The 18,233-nt window shown below is 36.3% G+C and overlaps 1 long non-coding RNA gene across 1 annotated transcript in view; it reads right to left on the reverse strand.

Annotated features, from left to right (window-relative positions):
- Window positions 1–6,343, reverse strand: part of LOC122750372 — a 199,848-nt gene extending 193,505 nt beyond the window's left edge. Inside the window, exons 1-2 of the long non-coding RNA XR_006355739.1 lie at window positions 6,315–6,343; window positions 6,005–6,091 (exon numbers count right to left, since the gene is read on the reverse strand). This is a non-coding gene — a long non-coding RNA (uncharacterized LOC122750372). The remainder of the gene's footprint in view (window positions 1–6,004; window positions 6,092–6,314) is intronic.
- Between the last annotated feature and the right edge of the window lie 11,890 nt (window positions 6,344–18,233).

Here is an 18,233-nt window from a genome sequence, read left to right on the forward strand (position 1 = left end):
TTAACCACAGAATGCTGTGCAGAATTTTTTGAGTCATATATTTTGTATCTCTTTTATTTCAACTTCTTTGTGACCTACTCAATATAATTCTACTTTCCTATCTCTGACCTATTGCATTTACTTAAAATATAGGCAGCTTTATTCAGTTCAAAAGTGCTATGAAATTATTAATAGTCATTTCATCTGACTCTCTTATCTAAAAAAAATCAGATAATAATTCATAGTTTGTAGAAGGGCTCCCTCCACCTGTAAGTTTTAATAAAATGTGCTTATTTGTCATTGAATTGTTTTACTTGTGTCTGACTCTCCATCACTCCTTTTGGGGTTTTCTTGGAAAAGATAATGGAGTGGTTTGCCGTTTCTTTCACCAGCCCATTTTACAGATGAGGAACTGAGGCAAACAGGGTTAAATGACTTGCCCAGCATCACACAGCTAGTAAATGTCTGCGAATAGATTTGAATTCATGAAGATGAGTCTTCCTGATTGCAAGCACAGGGCTCTCCCCAGTGTGCCACCTAGTTGTCCAATAAAATGGTCTAGAGAGTCAGAATGACAGGATGGACAATTGTTCTTTTCACAACACCTCTTGATCATAGTCTATACCTGGGTATTCTTCCAGAGGGGAAAAATATTTATTTGTAAGCATCCTTACTGCATTTAACTTCTCCATATCTTTGGGATATGTAATGACTTTCTGTAACTAACTCAAGTATGAATCTCAGAAAAGACTATGGTAAGGATAAAAAGAGGGTGCACATGCTCTAGCATATATCCCAGAACTGCATGCATACTTGTCTAATCATGATTGGTTGCTTGCTTTTGTGTCTGTGCCTCTTCAGTTGGCCATGATGATGTGAAAAGCATAATGGATTTGGATTCAGCAAATCTGTGTTTAAATACTATGCCTGGGACAGCTAGGTGGCACACTGGATAAAGCACGAGCCCTGAAGTCAGGAGAACCTGAGTTCAAATGTGACCTCAGACACTTAACAGTTACTAGCTGTGTGATCCTGGGCAAGTCACTTAACCCCAATTGCCTCACCAAAATACTATGCCTGCAGCATACTACATATGTGTCCTTAGGTAAAACACCCAACCTCTCTGGGCCCCAGATCATTTGTGAAATGAAGAAGTTGTATTAGATGTTTCTACATAGCTCTAAATCTGATTCTACAAATCCCAGTTCTCTTCTGTTTATACACCAGCTCTATTGGTAGTCTCATTTCCTCTTATGACTTAAAACGTTATTAGTATGTGAATGATTCCCAAATTTGCTCTTTTGGCAATTTAGCCATGACTTTTGCTTTTTGCTCTTTCCAGTTTTGGACATTATATTTAGATGAACTCTACAGAATATAAAAAGAATCACACTGATGCAATTAGGAATTGATGTTATTTTCCCCCTAGATACAATTAGGTGCTCTGTCCTCTAAAAGGAATATTACTATGGCAGGGAAAGGGAAGTCTTAGAACAATCACAGAATTTCAGGGTTATAGAAATTTGTTACTGCAAAGTCCAACACAATAACATTCAATGTTGCTATTGGGAAAGATTTAGGAAGAAAAGTTGACTGAAAAAAGCATCTCAGGCTTATTCCACATTAGGGTGATTTTTCATTGCTGAAGATGGTATTTTGCAGCTCAAATCATAGCCCTGTCTTTGGAACATAATCTACATTTGCCCTCAAAATGTGGTATTTAAATGGAAAAGTTCAGGATTTATGTCTGCATTACTAAGCCATGAACAGGAATGCCACTTACATGCCTCTCTGCTTGTAAAAGCCCCTTTCCTACTTTGGAGTAAATGAAGTGGTTAATAGTTGGGGCACAGTATTTAGATTCCAAAAATAGCCTGCAGATAAAGGATGACACTGGTGATAAATAGAATACACAACTGACAATTTACACACAAATCCTGTTGTGATGTATACAGTAATGCACAGTAATTAGCAAGCAATCTATTGAACACCCCCGGCCATCTCTTTTCAGCCTTCCCACCATCTGTTGCTTTGCTTGGAATTCTAGGCTACTGGAAAATGGAATATTTGGAATTTGATCTTGATGCTATGAATTTCTGCTTCAAAGATTATACAGGAATAGAACACTTAAGGACCCAATTCTCATAGATCTAGATAATCCTGTTTGTGAATATTTGCTATTGTAATGACAAAATACCAAAGTTGGACTATATTTTTTTCAGTCTTCATCTGGATATTTGACCTGAAATAAGTAAAATCATCTCTTAGAATTATGAACATAATGTTCTCTAAATCATAGGCATAGTTCATAGCTGTGGTCTTTTAAGGTACTTTAAAGAAAATGAATGGAATGGTTTATAGGATTGGGGTTGTTTGTTTGTTTTTAACAAAATTAATACTCCTAATTAAACATTACCCAAATTTGACATCTATATGATAAAAATGGGCAATTTAAATGTTAGGAATGTTTTAAGGTTAATACTTATTTCATTTGGGCTCATTTTATCCCTAGACCTATGAAACAGCATTAAGTCCAAAGAATAGATTAATTGATTTCACCATAACACTTACCAGCACCATAATGAGTATTCCATTGGGATATTTATTCTTATTTTTATTATTAATGTGTTAATTTGTATTTTATCCACATTTAATAGATTGAATGAAACTCAGAACAAGATAAATGAATTTGGAATACAGAGAAAATGCTTGAACACATAATAACATTTTAGAAGGCAAGAAATCCAGTTCTTCCAAATGGTGTTCAAACTGAAAAATAAAATATCTGTGATTATTAATCAATGTAGGAAAGAGTAGAAAATAGGCTCACCAGATGCATGTGTTCTTCATTGTACATGAAATCAGAAAAGAAACCCTTGGGTATAGATTAGATAATTAGTCACAGTGTGTTTGTTGTTAGCTGATCCCAGTAGAAATTATCTAAATCAGTCATTAAGGATGGACAGTATAACATGATAGTAGATGCAGTGGCCCTATTATTGCCGGTTTACTGATTGGCATGTTCTAGAATCCTATCCTAATTCCTTAAATAATAATTCAAGGAATTTAGATAATAATCAAAATTTGTATTATATTTATGAATTAAAATATTGTTACAAAACTGTAATTAATTCCAGAATAGTAATCAAGATATAGAGAAAGGGTTTTTATCCTTTTTGTGTGTCATAGACCTTTTTTGATGTCAGGAGAAACTGATGACTTCCTTTTTTGAATGATAAAAATGTATATAATAAAATATAGAGAATTACAAAGTAAACCAAGTATGTAGAAATACAATCATTGAAATATGTTCTAAAAGTTCAGAACCCTAGGTTTTAGGAGAGTTGGGGAGATTACTAAATTTCCCATCACTTTCTAAAATCATTTGGACAAATGATAAAGAAAATTCATGGTCTATTTTTTTTTCATCCTGTCAAAAAATTAATTCCCAACACCTTTAAAATTCCTATAATGGATATAAATTCTAAAGGTAAAAAACATCATAGTAGTTAAATGCCTGGTTAAAAGTAAAAAAGAAATAATTAATATTTGTGTTTGGATGACATGATTTTGAATATATGGGTGTTTCAGAGCATTCAGGTGACTGAATGGATTTTTCAGCTTTTATTCGAGTGGCATCTCTCAGATGGAGCCTAAATGTCTCAGACAGTCCACCCTCCCATCCACCCACCCCACCCCCATCCCCCTGAGCTTGTACTCTGTCTCGGTAAATGACATCTGGAGTTTTATTTTTAATATTACCTGACACATTTTAGGAAAGATATTGATAAACTGGAGAGTGTATGGTGGAGGCCAACCAGGATAAGGAGGGGCCTGGAGACAAACTCAAATGAGTAATATTTAGAAGAGTTAGGGCTATTTGGCCTTGAGAATAGAAGACTTAAGGGATACCCAATATTTGTTTGCAGATAACTGAAGAGATTTGCAGGATTAGATTTGTTCTACCTAATGCTAGTGCCTTCCCTCTGAGAATATCTCTAATTTATTCTCTGAATACCTCATTTATGGACAACTTGGTGGCACATGGAATTGAGTAATGGGCATGGAATCAGAAAGACTCATCTTCCTGAGTTCAAATCTGGCCTCAGACACTGATTAGCTGTGTGACTCTGGGCAAGTCACTTAACCCTGTTTGTCTCAGTTTCCTTGTCTGTAAAATGAGCTGGAGAAGGAAATGGCAAAGCACTCTAGTATCTTTGCCAAGAAGACCCCAAATGGTGTCATGAAGAGTCAGATATGACTGAAATGACTGAATAACAACAAATATCTCATTTATCTATAGTTATTTACATTGTTGTCTCCCCAATTATGTTGTAAACACTTTAACTACTGCAACTTTTCTTTCTATCCCCAACATTTAGTATGTCCTGGTACATAGTAGAAATCTAACAAATGCTTCCTGATTTGACTTGCTTTGACTTGGCTCTGCTTGGGCCCAGAGACTAGAACTAATAATGATAAGTAGAAATTAAAGAGCAGCAGGAAGGAGGGTCATCCTATCTACCAACATAACAGAACAGTCTCCAGGCAGCTGGGGCTATCTTATTCCATCCTATCTATCCTACCCTATTCTGGACTCGGCCCCATGGTGATCCCAGAGGTTATTAAGTTTCCCTAACATCTAGAGTGTGGCTTAAAGCTGACTAAAATCAAATATGATCATTTGTATCAGGTTACAAGAGTTACCTAATGCTTTAATCACGTGCTTTACCTAACAGAAACATAAGGAACTAGGAATGCTTCACCTTGCTTTTATTTGTATCCCTAACATTTAGTTCAGTGCTGGGGACACAGTAAGAGCTTAATAATTATTTAAATGACATATCATCTATCTATGTGTCTGCCTATCCATCCATCATTCTATTTATCCATTCATCTATCTATCTATCTATTTATCTATCTATCCATCTATCTATTTAATATAATATAATCTACCTACCTATCCAGAGGGCAGAAGACTCAAGTGGGGCATGACAGCTGTCTTCCAGTATTTGAAAGCAGTCATGGGGAGAAGAGATTCAATTCCTCTGTTTGGAACCAAAGGGCAGAACTGATTGCCCTTCAATCAGTTGTCAGGTCTTGTTGATTACCTCTTACTTTTACCTCTGTTGAATCTCTGGCTTTGGTTCTCTTCTTTTGCCTTCCCCCAGTAGAATGTTAGCTCCTCGAGGACAAGGACTGTCTATTTTTGCTTCTATTTGTATCCCCAACACTTAATACACAGTGCTGTTCACTTGGCTTGATTTTACATCTCTCTATTCACTTTAGCCCTTATTGCCTTATACCTGGATTGTTCCAATAGTCTTCTAATTGATCTCCCTGATTCAAGTGTCTTTCCTTTTCATCTTCTACGCTAAAGGTTCTCAAACTTTTCCACAAGGGGAGAACCCTTAAGTTTAAAGAAAACTTTGGCAGAATTCTTGTAATAAAATTCTTTTAAATTGTTATTTTTAAGGTCTGTTAAAAAAAAAGAATATAGGGCAGCTGAATGGTGCAGTGGATAGAGAGCCAGGCCTGGAGTCAGGAAGACTCATGTTTCTAAGTTCAAATCTGGTCTCAGACTCTTGCTGTGTGACCCTGGACAAGTCACTTAACCCTGTTTGCCTCCATTTCCTCATCTGTAAAATGAGCTGGAGAAGGAAGTGGCAAACCACTCAGTATCTCTGCCATGAAAATCCTAGATGGGGTCAAAAAGAGTTGCATATAACTAAACAATGACAAAAAGAACATAATCTTGATTTTTTTTAAAAAAAATGAGATATTTCAGGTTTCTTTGCAACACAATTCTACACCAATGTCAAAGAGATATTCCTAAAGCACAAGTCTAACTGTGTCACTCACCTATTCAATAAGCTGCAATGGCTCCCTATTATGTAACTGCTGGGTCAAATAAAAATTCCTAGTTTGGCATTGAGAACCCTTCACAATTTGGTGCCACCCTACTTTCCAAGAGTTATTATACATTACAATTTTCTTAGGCACTGTTTGCTTCCACCATACTGACCTTCTAGTTGTTCTCCACTTCTCAAAATGTCCCAAACCAGTTCAATGAACATTCTCCTTTCTTTTCAAATTCAATCTCTGTATGGGTCTGTGAGATTTAAAATTGGATATTAGATCATAAATCTCCCCTCTTTAACCTTTCCCTTAATTTATCTCCCAGACTAGTAAATGGAAGAAACTTCTGGTTTTCTAGTTAGAGCTTTTATTGTATGGTAGTCACAAGGTGATGTTGATTAGAAGGATAGGAAAGTAGAAACACAATACAAATCGTCTTAAGTCTAAGCTTAGTCTATATTCCCTATAAAACTCACCAAAAGCCGAAGGCCACCTTTGGGGAGAGAGAGACCGTGTCAAGCGCATGCTGCTGCTAACCGCAAGCCGGGCCCAGTCAAACTCTCATCAGCATCAGCCTGTGCAGCGCAGTCAGGAGACCTGCAGAGCAGGAAAAAACTCCCACTTCCGTTCTCTCCTTGCCTTTTAAGCTCGCACCCCGGAAGTGGAGTGCTAGCAGGCAGTCTGATGTGCGAAGCAGGTGGACTGGTGTGCGTAGCTCATGCCATTGGTCTCCTCCCCGAAAGGGTGGTCCTTAAAAAAAAAAAAAAACTGGCGTCTTTCAGTTATCCCAACCAACTGTTAAAAAACTTTCATATTTTTTTACCACAGGTCATCACTACATCTTGGTTAATTTAAATGAAATCTAGTGACATTAGCTATCACAGAATGGATATAAAGAGGTAAAGTCAGGTTTTTATATCAAAGAAAATCTGGTAAGAAATTATACCCCCTTGATTTACAAAAGAATGAAAGATTAACTCCCAAGAGAGTATTTTACTAAAATCTCTTACTGTTTTTCCCCCTCATCATGAAAGCCATGTCCAAAACTTTGGCATTACTTTGAAACCTTTCCTGAAATAGTTTCTATCTTGTGGATGTAGGCACTGGGTTGCTTAATTATTTTCATTCATAGTACCTCTCAGAAAATGGAAATATAATGTCTACTTCTTAAGTAATAAGTTTCTATAGTACTAATGAAAGCCATATTATAAAAATGTAACAAACTTTTGCTAGAAAGGAATTTAAGGGCCTGGGAAATATTCCCTAGTAACCTCAATGGCATAATGTGCCAACTTTTTAATTATAATGCAGTCTCCTCCCCAGGCAATGAATTCAAGCTATTACAATATGAACAACAATCTATTTATTCCAACACATTAGGAAATCCAGATATCTGGAACAGGTCATATCTCATTTGCTATTGCTGATTAAAACAAATAATGGAGTTTGATGACATTTTTAAAAAATCACCACTGTATTTGTGTCTAAGATTATTTTTGAATGAATGATAATACTTAGAAATACTTCCCCCATTTGTATTAACTATATAAAGCTTAGGTTGAAAGTTTATGCTTCTCCTTATACTTTTTAAAAACATTTTCATAGATACTTCTTGGTGTGATTCTTTTTTTTAATCACAGTAATTTCTGAATAAGATCCCCTCCCCATTTCCCTTGTGATTCCTACTGTTATTTTGTAACCAAAACCAAAACAAAGACAAAAAGAAAAAAGTTAAGCAAAAGCAACAAATGAAGAGGCTGTCAGCATATCAATCAATCAATCAATCTAGGGTTATGCTGAAGATGGTTCATACTACTATCTAAGCCCTGGTAGCAGTGGCTATAGAGCTGCTACCAGAATCCCTAGAACTGAAGCTGCCTCTTGTTTCATAGAATTAGACAAGTCAATTACTGACTTTCCATTTGAGAACTCTGAAATATAGACTCTAATTCCTTCCCTTCCTCTCTACCCAAGTAAGGCAGAAATTGATTTCAAAGATTATTCTATTCTGCAGTTACTTTTCTAATTTTTGTTTAAATAACTTGAATTTCTTTTACCGTCTAGATAAATCCAATTGATTTAACTGCTCCCTTCTTTGTGAAATGGTGGGCTGCATCAGGAAGGTACAATATTTGGGTATTGGTATACAGAAATAATAGAACGGTCCAGGGTTTAAACCCTGGTGGGAAATTGCAAAGTTTTCTCCTGCCTGGAGGCTGAGAAACCTATTATTTTTATTTTTTAGTATTTTTTTTGATAAGTGAAACAATATCTTGTCATGATAATTAGCTCAATTTAAACCTAAAGGTAATATGATGCCATTTAAAGTACACATGATTCCTTCCACTGAGGCATTAGGGAATTTATTTTAGATGAAAACTTATAAATCTATTCACAATTTGTCCACATGTTCAGTTAGGAAAATTCCTAACATTTAGGTAGAGGTTGGGGGTCTCTGCTAAATTACATTTATATCTATCTTTGGTTAACTCTGGACATTTTTATGGTTGAAACAAAATTCAGGTTACTGGAAATGGTTAGGTAGGTGGCACATCAGTCCATGCCTTCTGCTCTAAGATGCCTATAGAACTAGTGGTTCTTTTTTTTGTGGGGCAATGAGGGTTAAGTGACTTGCCCAGGGTCACACAGCTAGAATATGTCAAGTGTCTGAAGCCAGATTTGAACGCAGGTCCTCTTGAATCCAGGGCTAGTGCTTTATCCACTGTGGCACCCAGCTGCCCTGTAGTGCCTCTTCTTAGTAACTCCATTTTCTCTTCCACAGATCAGTTGTTCTTTTTCTTTCTTTTTTTCACTTATTGTACTGTACACTTAGATTCTACTCTTTTCCCTCCACCTCTAGATCCTCAGAATATTTTGTCTCTGAGATATTTCCTTCTTTTTATACATACTAATTTGTACAAAAAATGAAGTGTAAGGTCTGAAGTTAGGAAGAACTCTGTTCCAATTCTGCCTCAAACACTTACTGTTTGTCTCAGTTGCCTTATCTCTAAAATAAGCTGGAAAAGGAAACAGCAAACCACTCTGGTATCTGTGCCAAGAAAACTCCAACAGGGGTCACAAAGAGTTGGATATGACTGAAAAATACTAAATAACAATAACAATAACTTTTAAGAGGAAAGGGATAATCAACAGATTTTCCCCACCCACACACCTTATATAAACTTTCCAAAAGGTAAAGTTAAACTAGATCCAGTATTTTTCTTCCCTTTGACCTAGGCTAAAAAAAAAAACAACAGAGTGCCATTTTTTTGGTCCTTCCCATTTCCCACCCTCCCCAACACCCCCATGAATGCTCATAAAAAACTCTCTGAGGAGTGGAGTATAAGTTAGGGACTAAGGAGTAGGAACTGAATGGTGAGACGAAAATTTGCCACTGGACCTGGCCAACACCACCTGGAAAGGCTTCACCTTTTTCCTAAAGCCTATAGCCAGATAGGAACATCAAACTACATAAAGATTGGTTACCAATTTTTCATGTCTTAAATCAGAATTAGAGAATGGGTGTGATTCTATCATTTTCTGGAAGAGCCTCAAGGGTAACAATTTCTATGTCATTCCATATCAATAATCCCTCCTCCCTTTACCCCCAATCAACTGTCCATTAAAAGGAAAGAAGTAGATCATCTCATTTCTTCTTTCAGTCCAAAGTTGGCCAAAAAAATCACAAAGTATTTCACTCCATTTTTGTGTTCTTTTTGTTTAGATTTTCGTCATTATCCAAATTGTTTTCCTGCTTCTGTTTACTTCATTCTGTATCAGAACATACTTGGAGTTAAGAGGGACCTCAGAAGTCATGAAATCCAACTTTTATTTTAAAAATAAAAGGAACTGAGACTCAGAGATGCTAATTAACTTAGCCAAGGTAACACAATTAATAAATGGAAGACCCAAGATCAGAACCATAGTATTTTTTTGGAGGGGTGTGTGAGGCAATTGGGGTTAAGTGACTTCCCAGGGTCACACAGCTAGTAAGTGTTATGTGTCTGAGACTGGATTTGAATTCAGGCCCTCCTTACTCCAGGGCCAGTGCTCTATCCACAATGCCACCTAGCTGCCCCAGAACCATAGTTTTTTGTTTGTTTGTTTGTTTTTTGTTGGGCAATGGGGGTTAAGTGACTTGCCCAAGGTCACACGGCTAGTAAGTGTCAAGTGTCTGAGGCCAGATTTGAACTCAGGTGCTCCTGAATCCAGGGCCGGTGCTTTATCTACTATGTCACCTAGCTGCCCCACAACCATAGTACTTTAATTCTAAATTTAGCATTCTCTTCATGCCATTTTCTCATTTCTCTGAATTCCTTATATTTCTTAAGGCACAATAATATTCCATCATATATACACATATACAAACACACATATACACCTATTATACATGTATGTCTCTCCACATACATAGATACATATGTACATATATGTGTATGTGTGTGCTAAGTTTCACTGGTTTGCTTAAATATTTCCCACTATTTTCCAATTGGGAGGCATGTGGTTTTTTTCCCCTCCTAGTTCTTTTCCTTAATATATTTTTTTACTACTTTAAAAAAGCACTGCTATGATTATTTTGGTTTACGTGGGATTTTTCATTCTGTCTTTGACCTCCTTTGGATATTCATCTAACAGTGGGATTGAGAAGTTAAAAATATTAACACTTAGGGCAGCTAGGTGGCACAGTGGATAAAGCACTGGCCCTGGTTTCAGGAGGATCTGAGTTCAAATCTCCCCTCAGACACTTGATGCTTACTAGCTGTGTGACCCTTTGCAAGTCACTTAACCCTCATTTCCCCACCAAAAACAAACACAACAACAACAACAACAACAACAACAAAATTAATACTTTAGTGACTTATAAACAATTTCAAAATCATTTCCAGAGTGATTGGACCAAGTAAAAACTCCAACAATGAGCAGGCAATAAACATTTATTAAGTTCTTAAGATGTGCCAAGCATCCATCTTTTGTCATCTTTGTCAATTTGCTGGTGTTAGGTAAAACCTAAGACGTTTTAATCTGAATTTTTCTTAATAATTTGGAGAAATTCATTGTTACCAGTTTGCAATTTTGGGGGGAAAACTCTTTATTCATATCCTTTGACTGTATTATCATATTATTAGTGGTGATCCTGTATAGTTTTTGGATTTTTTCAGCTATAAATTTAATAAAAGAGTTGTTTTCTATTTGATACTTTCTTTTCAAAGCTGCATTGATTTTTTTCTGTGAAAACTTTTTAAGAAATGTTTTCCTTGAATAACTGCTTTGTAAAATTTTCTGTATTTTTGTGGAAAATTAGATAACATTCTCATTCTATACTTCTTATTTAAAACCTTATAAAAGTATGTTCTCTTGAATCACAAAGTTAAATTATATATAATCTCCACCATCCTGGAGTCCTGTGTAATAATTGGCCTGGGTGACTGACTATTAGTTTCTACATTGTCTATTGCAATTAAATTTTTTCCAAATTTGAGAATGAGTGCAAAACTTCCAACTGATGCCCAGATGAGTGAGTGCTAATGAGTATACCTGATCCTATTCTTGCCAAGTGTTATGCTTCCAGACCAAGTTTCATACCCTTGCCTGGATCTTAGATTCATACTAGTTGTGTATAGGATAAGTGTAATAGGGTATGTGCAAAGTTACCCTTTCTCTTTCCAACTATGCATGTGTGCTCAGGACTTGAGTGCTGTGGGAATGATGAATTTTTTGCCATCTGTTATTCAACTTTAAGACTCAAGAGTTTTGGAAATGATAAGATAATCTCATTATTGGCCAGTGAAGAGGATGAACCAAGTCTCTGACTAAATCGACTTTTCTCTACTATATCCAAATGTTGACTGTTCCCATGTAGCAGCTACCATAGGGGGCTCCAACTCAGAGAGTTTGAATCTTGCTCTTCATTGGTCTCTTTTGCTTTGTTTTTCTTTACTTGATCATAGGTGACTGACTGATCCTGAGAGGGAAGCTAGGTGGTGCAGTGGATAGAGCACCAGCCCTGGATTCAGGAGGACCTGAGTTCAAATCTGATCTCAGACACTTAATGATTACTAGCTGTGTGACCCTAGGCAAGTCACTTAACCCCAATTGCTTCACACCCCCCCCCCAAAAAAAAGAGTGATCCTGAGATGGACATATTCAGTCTTGGAGAAAACCTCATGAATTCAAGAAGTTGAAGATTTTATCTTTTCCAGTAGGAGTTAACTTCAGAGAAGATTAACACTCAGAAAAGGCTAAGCCCATGTTCTGGCCTGTTTTGCCAAAAGACAAAGACTTAAGGTTGTTTGGACAACACAGAGCTAAGGTGAAATGTAACAATACCTACCTGCAGTCTCACAAACTGTCTTTTGGGGGGGCGGGGCAATGTGGGTTAAGTGACTTGCCCAGCTAGTGTCAAGTATCTGAGGCCGAATTTGAACTCAGGTCCTCCTGAATCCAGGGCCGGTGCTTTATCCACTGCACCACCTAGCTGCCCCACAAACTGTCTTTTGATGTTTAACTCTCAAATTCCCAGTAGAGTACAATAGTAATGTAATGTATAATAGTATTGCTGCTTGTCTGAGTTTCTAAAAATGTCATGAGTATTATAGTAGTTATGTTACTAAAATCTATTTCAAGTTTTTCTGTCTGGAGATAGCCATTTTGTGTGTAGGAAATAAATACTTGCCTCATAACTTATTCATATTATAAATTAAGTACCTTTCTCCATCACTATTTTGGAAAGCTATTAGCCAATAGTTCAGAGGTTTAAGTAAATCTTCCTTAGGTAATTGAAGTGGGGTGTGGGAAATAGCCAAACCAAAGAGTGGGAGAAAGAAAAAGTACTTAGCCCTTTTCTTAGAGGTCAGAGTTGCCTAGGACTAAATTTGGTCTGGATCATGTACAGAGGTCCCTTGGTGAAGAAGAAGGTGCAGTGCCCTAGCTTCAGGAGTCACAGTTGTTAGAGTTAGAAAAGAAGGACATTCTCTTCTTTATACTCACTCAAACTGCAGTAGTCATTCTCTGAGTTTACACATACACTCAGTAATATATCATTTGTGTCTCTATACAAAATTAGAAGTTGGGCATTGAAAAGACAGATTATCTGGTACATGTAGAAAATGATTTCTCCTGTGAACAATATTATATTGTTCCTTATCCAATTCTTTTAAGGTCTCAAATGATTAGGCTCTTTGTTCAACCAAGTTCAGGTATGCGCAATTGTCTTCTCATTTATCTACCTCTGTGAACAAAAACCTGCTGTTTTCCTTTCCTAACCATCTATCATCCAGCCGGAGCTGAAAAAGGTTTTAAAACATAGGAGCAAAGAGCAATCAAGGGACCCGCTTTCCAGGAGATTTATTTATACATTAAAAATTGCAGGTAGAAACATATACAATCCAATACTCGTTATACATATGTGTATGTGTATATATAACAATATGTGTAATATATTATTTTTCCATATATGTAATTCTCTCTCTGTCTCTATGATTCTGTCTGTCTCCATCTCTTTGTTTCTGTCTCTGTCTCTGTTTCTCTGTCCTCTTTGTCTCTATCTCAGTCTCCTCTCTCTCTCTCTCTCTCTCTCTCTCTCTCTCTCTCTCTCTCTCTCTCTCATTCCTTACGAAACCTAACAGGTTACTCTGAAAAAGTAACCAGCCATAAAGAATAAAGAAGGAATCCATGAGGTACATTTCTCTATTCAAATACATTAACTTATTGAATATTGGATTTTAAAATGGAAAATAAATCACTGTTTTCTACCCATGAACAGAAAACAGAAGTAGATGCCCTAGTGAAGGACTCTCTCTCCTAAACGTCCTTATTCTTCCTTCATTATACTATCTATGTTCCCAGGATAACAACATTAATTTGACATGGCTGAATTATGCTACCTACTGTTTCGTGTATAGTACTCACCGCCTGAGGCTGGGTTTCCCCGCTTTGGGTATAGGGGCCAGAAAGACATTTCTAACTCCACTGCAGTATGAGAAGCAATTAAGCTACAAGTTGCTGAGCTGTAAGCACTTGCCCTTACAAACCTAATAAATTATTTGATTATATGAAATAATTTGAGGTTTGCCCTATTTGGTAAGTATGCATGAAATTGTAAAATTTATGTTATTTTCATCATTTTGTCAAATAATTATTTTTAAATTACCCCCTATCATTTCAACCTTTGGGATATAAAAACAGGCAAACAGAAAAGTGCCCATCGTCCTATTGATAAATCATTTGGTTATACTGTACTTCCCTGGATCATTAGAGCATGGTTTGATGTCACCAAGGAAGAAAACCAGGCATTCCATCATTATCTCTTTTTCTCAATTAAAATAAAAGCAAAATAAACTTTCATGGACATTAATGAATACAAACTACTCTTTAATTGATTTGGAATTCACTACTAGTTTGAAAAATTAGCTAACACTGCAATTTCCAATGACCACAAAGAGCCCTTAATAATTAGATCCATTGTGCAAAATGTGCAAGTCAGCAGAAATACAAATGACAACTGTTCAGCTTTGAACACTAATACCAGCATGAAAATTGGATAAAGCAAGAACAAATTTGAATAAAAAGCTTAAAGTGGAAATGTATCACATCAGATGACAATTATTAAATCATCACAAAGTACTTATTCTTTTTAACATAAATTGTTTTGCTCTACATAATGCAGCAGTTATAATGAGAAATCTCTGAGACCTACCTTCTCATTTCTTTTTCCAAATTTTCAGTAATTTATTACATGATCTTGAATTGATATGTTCATAAACTGAGAGTTGCTAACTGTCCCTTGTGGTAGTTGTTTTAATTTGATTATGTATAGAATAAAAGTGATAGTCTTTTGCATTATTTTGAAAATTGGCACTTGTAAAGGAATTAAGAAGTCCCTTCATTATTGTTTTGCAAGTTAATATCAGTAAATTTATTTTTTCATCTTTATAACGAACCAGGATTTCTTTTCAATACTGGTGTCCTGACAACTAAACTTTCTTTCTCCCCCAATAATATAGTAGATAGTTATTTGTCTATGTCCTGTATGCATGTTTGCATGTATATAATGTTTGTTTATAACCATGTGTGTATATATATATACATATGCAGACATATAGTTAAACACACACATACATACATACACACGTACACACATTTGTTTCATACTTCTGAACCCAGATAATTTTTGGTTTTTCTTCCTTTAAAAAAAACTTTATTTTAATTTTTCTCAATTACATGTAAAGATATTTTTTGAGCTTCAAATTTTTCTCCCCTCCTCCCTCCCTAAGCCAGTAAGCAATTTGCTATAGGTTATACATTACAACCAAGGTAACTTTTGTTAAAGAAATACTTCTACCAAAGAATATTGGCAAATACTCTGAAATTTTTTATCCTAAAACTACTCAGGGCCCTGAGTAGCTGGATATATCCAAAGTCACACAACCAGTATGTCAGGGGCAACAGTTGACTCAGGTCTTTTCGATTTTGGCTGGCTCTCTATCCAACATGGGATGTTACCTTGTTAAACACAAAGTAAAAATGGAACAAGTATAATAGGTATACATGTAGAGCATCTAGATAAAATATCTAGATGTGCATATATAAATGTGACTGTTTACAGGTGCAGGCATATATGGATATGCATATATATGTTATGTAGTAATATATCAATAAACATTTATGTATATCTAAATAATTTTATAGATATATGTAGTCATTACATTAAGAATACATGCATGGGGCAGCTAGGTGGCACAGTAGATAAAGCACTGGCCTTGGATCCAGGAGTACCTGAGTTCAAATCCAGCTTCAGACACTTGACAGTTACTAGTTGTGTGACCCTGGGTAATTAACCCTCAATGCCCCTCAAAAAAAAAAAAAAGAATACATGCTGAGGGGACAGCTAGGTGGCAGAGTGGATAAAGCACAAGTCTTGGATTCAGGAGGACCTGAGTTCAAATCTGGACTCAGACACTTGACACTTACTAGCTGTGTGACCCTGGGTGACTCACTTAACCCTCATTGCTGAGGTAGGAGGGAGGAGATAGGGTGGCAATAGAAGAGAAGATTGTTAAAATGTCAAGTAGAAAGACACCCAAAATATCTTTTGCCTACTTTTGTTATATACACCTGCCATGAAGATACACAGATATGTATGCATGAAGCTATGTGTTCACATGAATGAATATATACTATATATGTGTGTATATCATGCACATATACACACTGATCATGCTTCATGCATAGAAGTAACAGAATGCATCTAAGTATACATTTAGACCATATATCTCATGTATTATCTGTTATATATAAACATTATACCTATTATACACACACACACACACACACACACACACACACACACACATAGTGGAGAAAGAGAGATGGAACTTAACAGTTTAATAGCTATTTGATAACTTCTAAACTAAAACAACATCTTTATTGTGCCTTCCATGAGCCACTCTGGATAATTTGGCATCTCTTGTTTTACAGTCTTAACTTTCATCAAACTCATCAAACAGACAGTATCAAGGAGCTATTTTGTGCCAAGCACTGTGCTAGGCACTGAAAATTCAGAGACAAAAACAGAGTCTCTCCTGGATGGGACTTACATTCTACATGAGGTATAAAAATAGAGCAAGCACATATATAAGTATATATAAAATAAATACAAAGTTATCTGATGGGGCTGGGGATAGTTAACAATTAGAGGGATGAGAAAAGCATTGTTGTTGAGTCATTTGTCACATCTGACTCTTTGTAACCCTATCTTGGGTTTTCTTGGCAAAGATATGGTTTTCCATTTCCTTCTCTAGATCATTTTACAGATGAGGAAACTGAGGCAGGGTTAAGCGACATGTCCTGAGTCATACAGCTAGTGTAAGAAACCAGATTTGAACTCACAAAGATGAGCCTTCCTGACTCCAGGTGCAGCACTCTAGGTACTGTGCCACCCAGCTAAGGAAAGCACATTTTATGAGCCAGGCACTGTGCTTTTTGTTTTGTTTGTAAGTGTTTGACAAATAATTATATCATTTGAACTTCATAATAATCCTGTGAAGGGGTTGTTATTGTCATCCTCATCTTCAGTTGAGGGAACTGAAACAAAGGGTAAGGGACTTGCCCAGAGTCACATAGCTAGTAAATGTCTAAGGCTGGATTTGAACTCATGTCTTCCTGACTCCAGACCCGGTACTTTTTCTACTGCACTACTTAGCTGCCTTACCAGGGATTTTTAAAAGGCAGAGATTAGGAGGGAGTGCATTACAGGAATGGGGGACATAGAAGCATAGAGGTAAAAGATGAAATACTCTGTATGAGTGCCAGTTTGGCTAAATTATTGAGTGAGTTAAGGAAATAATGTGTGACAAGACTGGAAGGTATGTTTGAGCCAGGTTTTGAAGGATTTTAAGTGCTAAACAGAGGAGTTTATATTTCATACTAGAAGTAACAGGGGGCTACTGAAATTTATTGAGTAGAGAAATGAAAAGGGCACTTTGGCAGCTATATGGAAGACAGATTGGAATGGGAAGAGACTGGAGGCAAGGAGACCAATTAGAAAGTTATGGGATAGTTCAGATGAGATGTGATAGGGACTGAACTAAGCTAGTAGATATGGGAGTGATGAGAAGGGGACAGATGGAAGAGATGCTGTTGAGGTAGGAGCAACAATATTTAACTCTGGGTGGATATGCGGGGTGAGTGAAAGCAAAGAGTCGAGTAACTAGATGGATCCTTGTGCCCTTGACAGTATATATACATATATGTGTGAATACACACGTATGCATATACATGGATATACATACACTGATTCCCCTGAACTCCATCATGTATCTGCTGCTTTTTTAAACAATGCCTCTAAATGGAGAAAAAGGGAAGTAGACACAGCTGATTCTACAATATTATCACTAATACCACTGCTCCTCTTTCTCCTGCCAATATTCCTCCTCCATTTCCTACTATTACTACTACTACTGTTGCAGCTACTGCTATACTACTACTACTACTATTACTACTACTACCACCACCACCACCACCTCTCCCACTACTACTACTACCACAACCACCAATACTAATACTATTATTACCACAGATACACTTTGTTTATTAAATTGAATTGAATGTGAGTAGCCTAGAATTGATGTTGCATATTATTTCAATCTGGACTGGTTTGACAACAAGTATGATCCATGATAATAGTCTATACTGCTACCCAAAGATAGCTACATTATGGTGATGACAAAGATGGCCAATCTAACATATCACTACTACTCGAAAAACAATTCCAAGTGCATCTATACTGATGATGAGGTGACAATATCATTTTCATGTATGAAGGACAGAATATTGTATGCAAAAAGATGTTCATGTTTTTAATCAACAATTTTAGATATTAGCAACCAAAAGCTTTG

The sequence above is a fragment of the Dromiciops gliroides genome, chromosome 3, assembly GCF_019393635.1.
Source record: "Dromiciops gliroides isolate mDroGli1 chromosome 3, mDroGli1.pri, whole genome shotgun sequence".
NCBI classification, from domain to species: domain Eukaryota; kingdom Metazoa; phylum Chordata; class Mammalia; order Microbiotheria; family Microbiotheriidae; genus Dromiciops; species Dromiciops gliroides.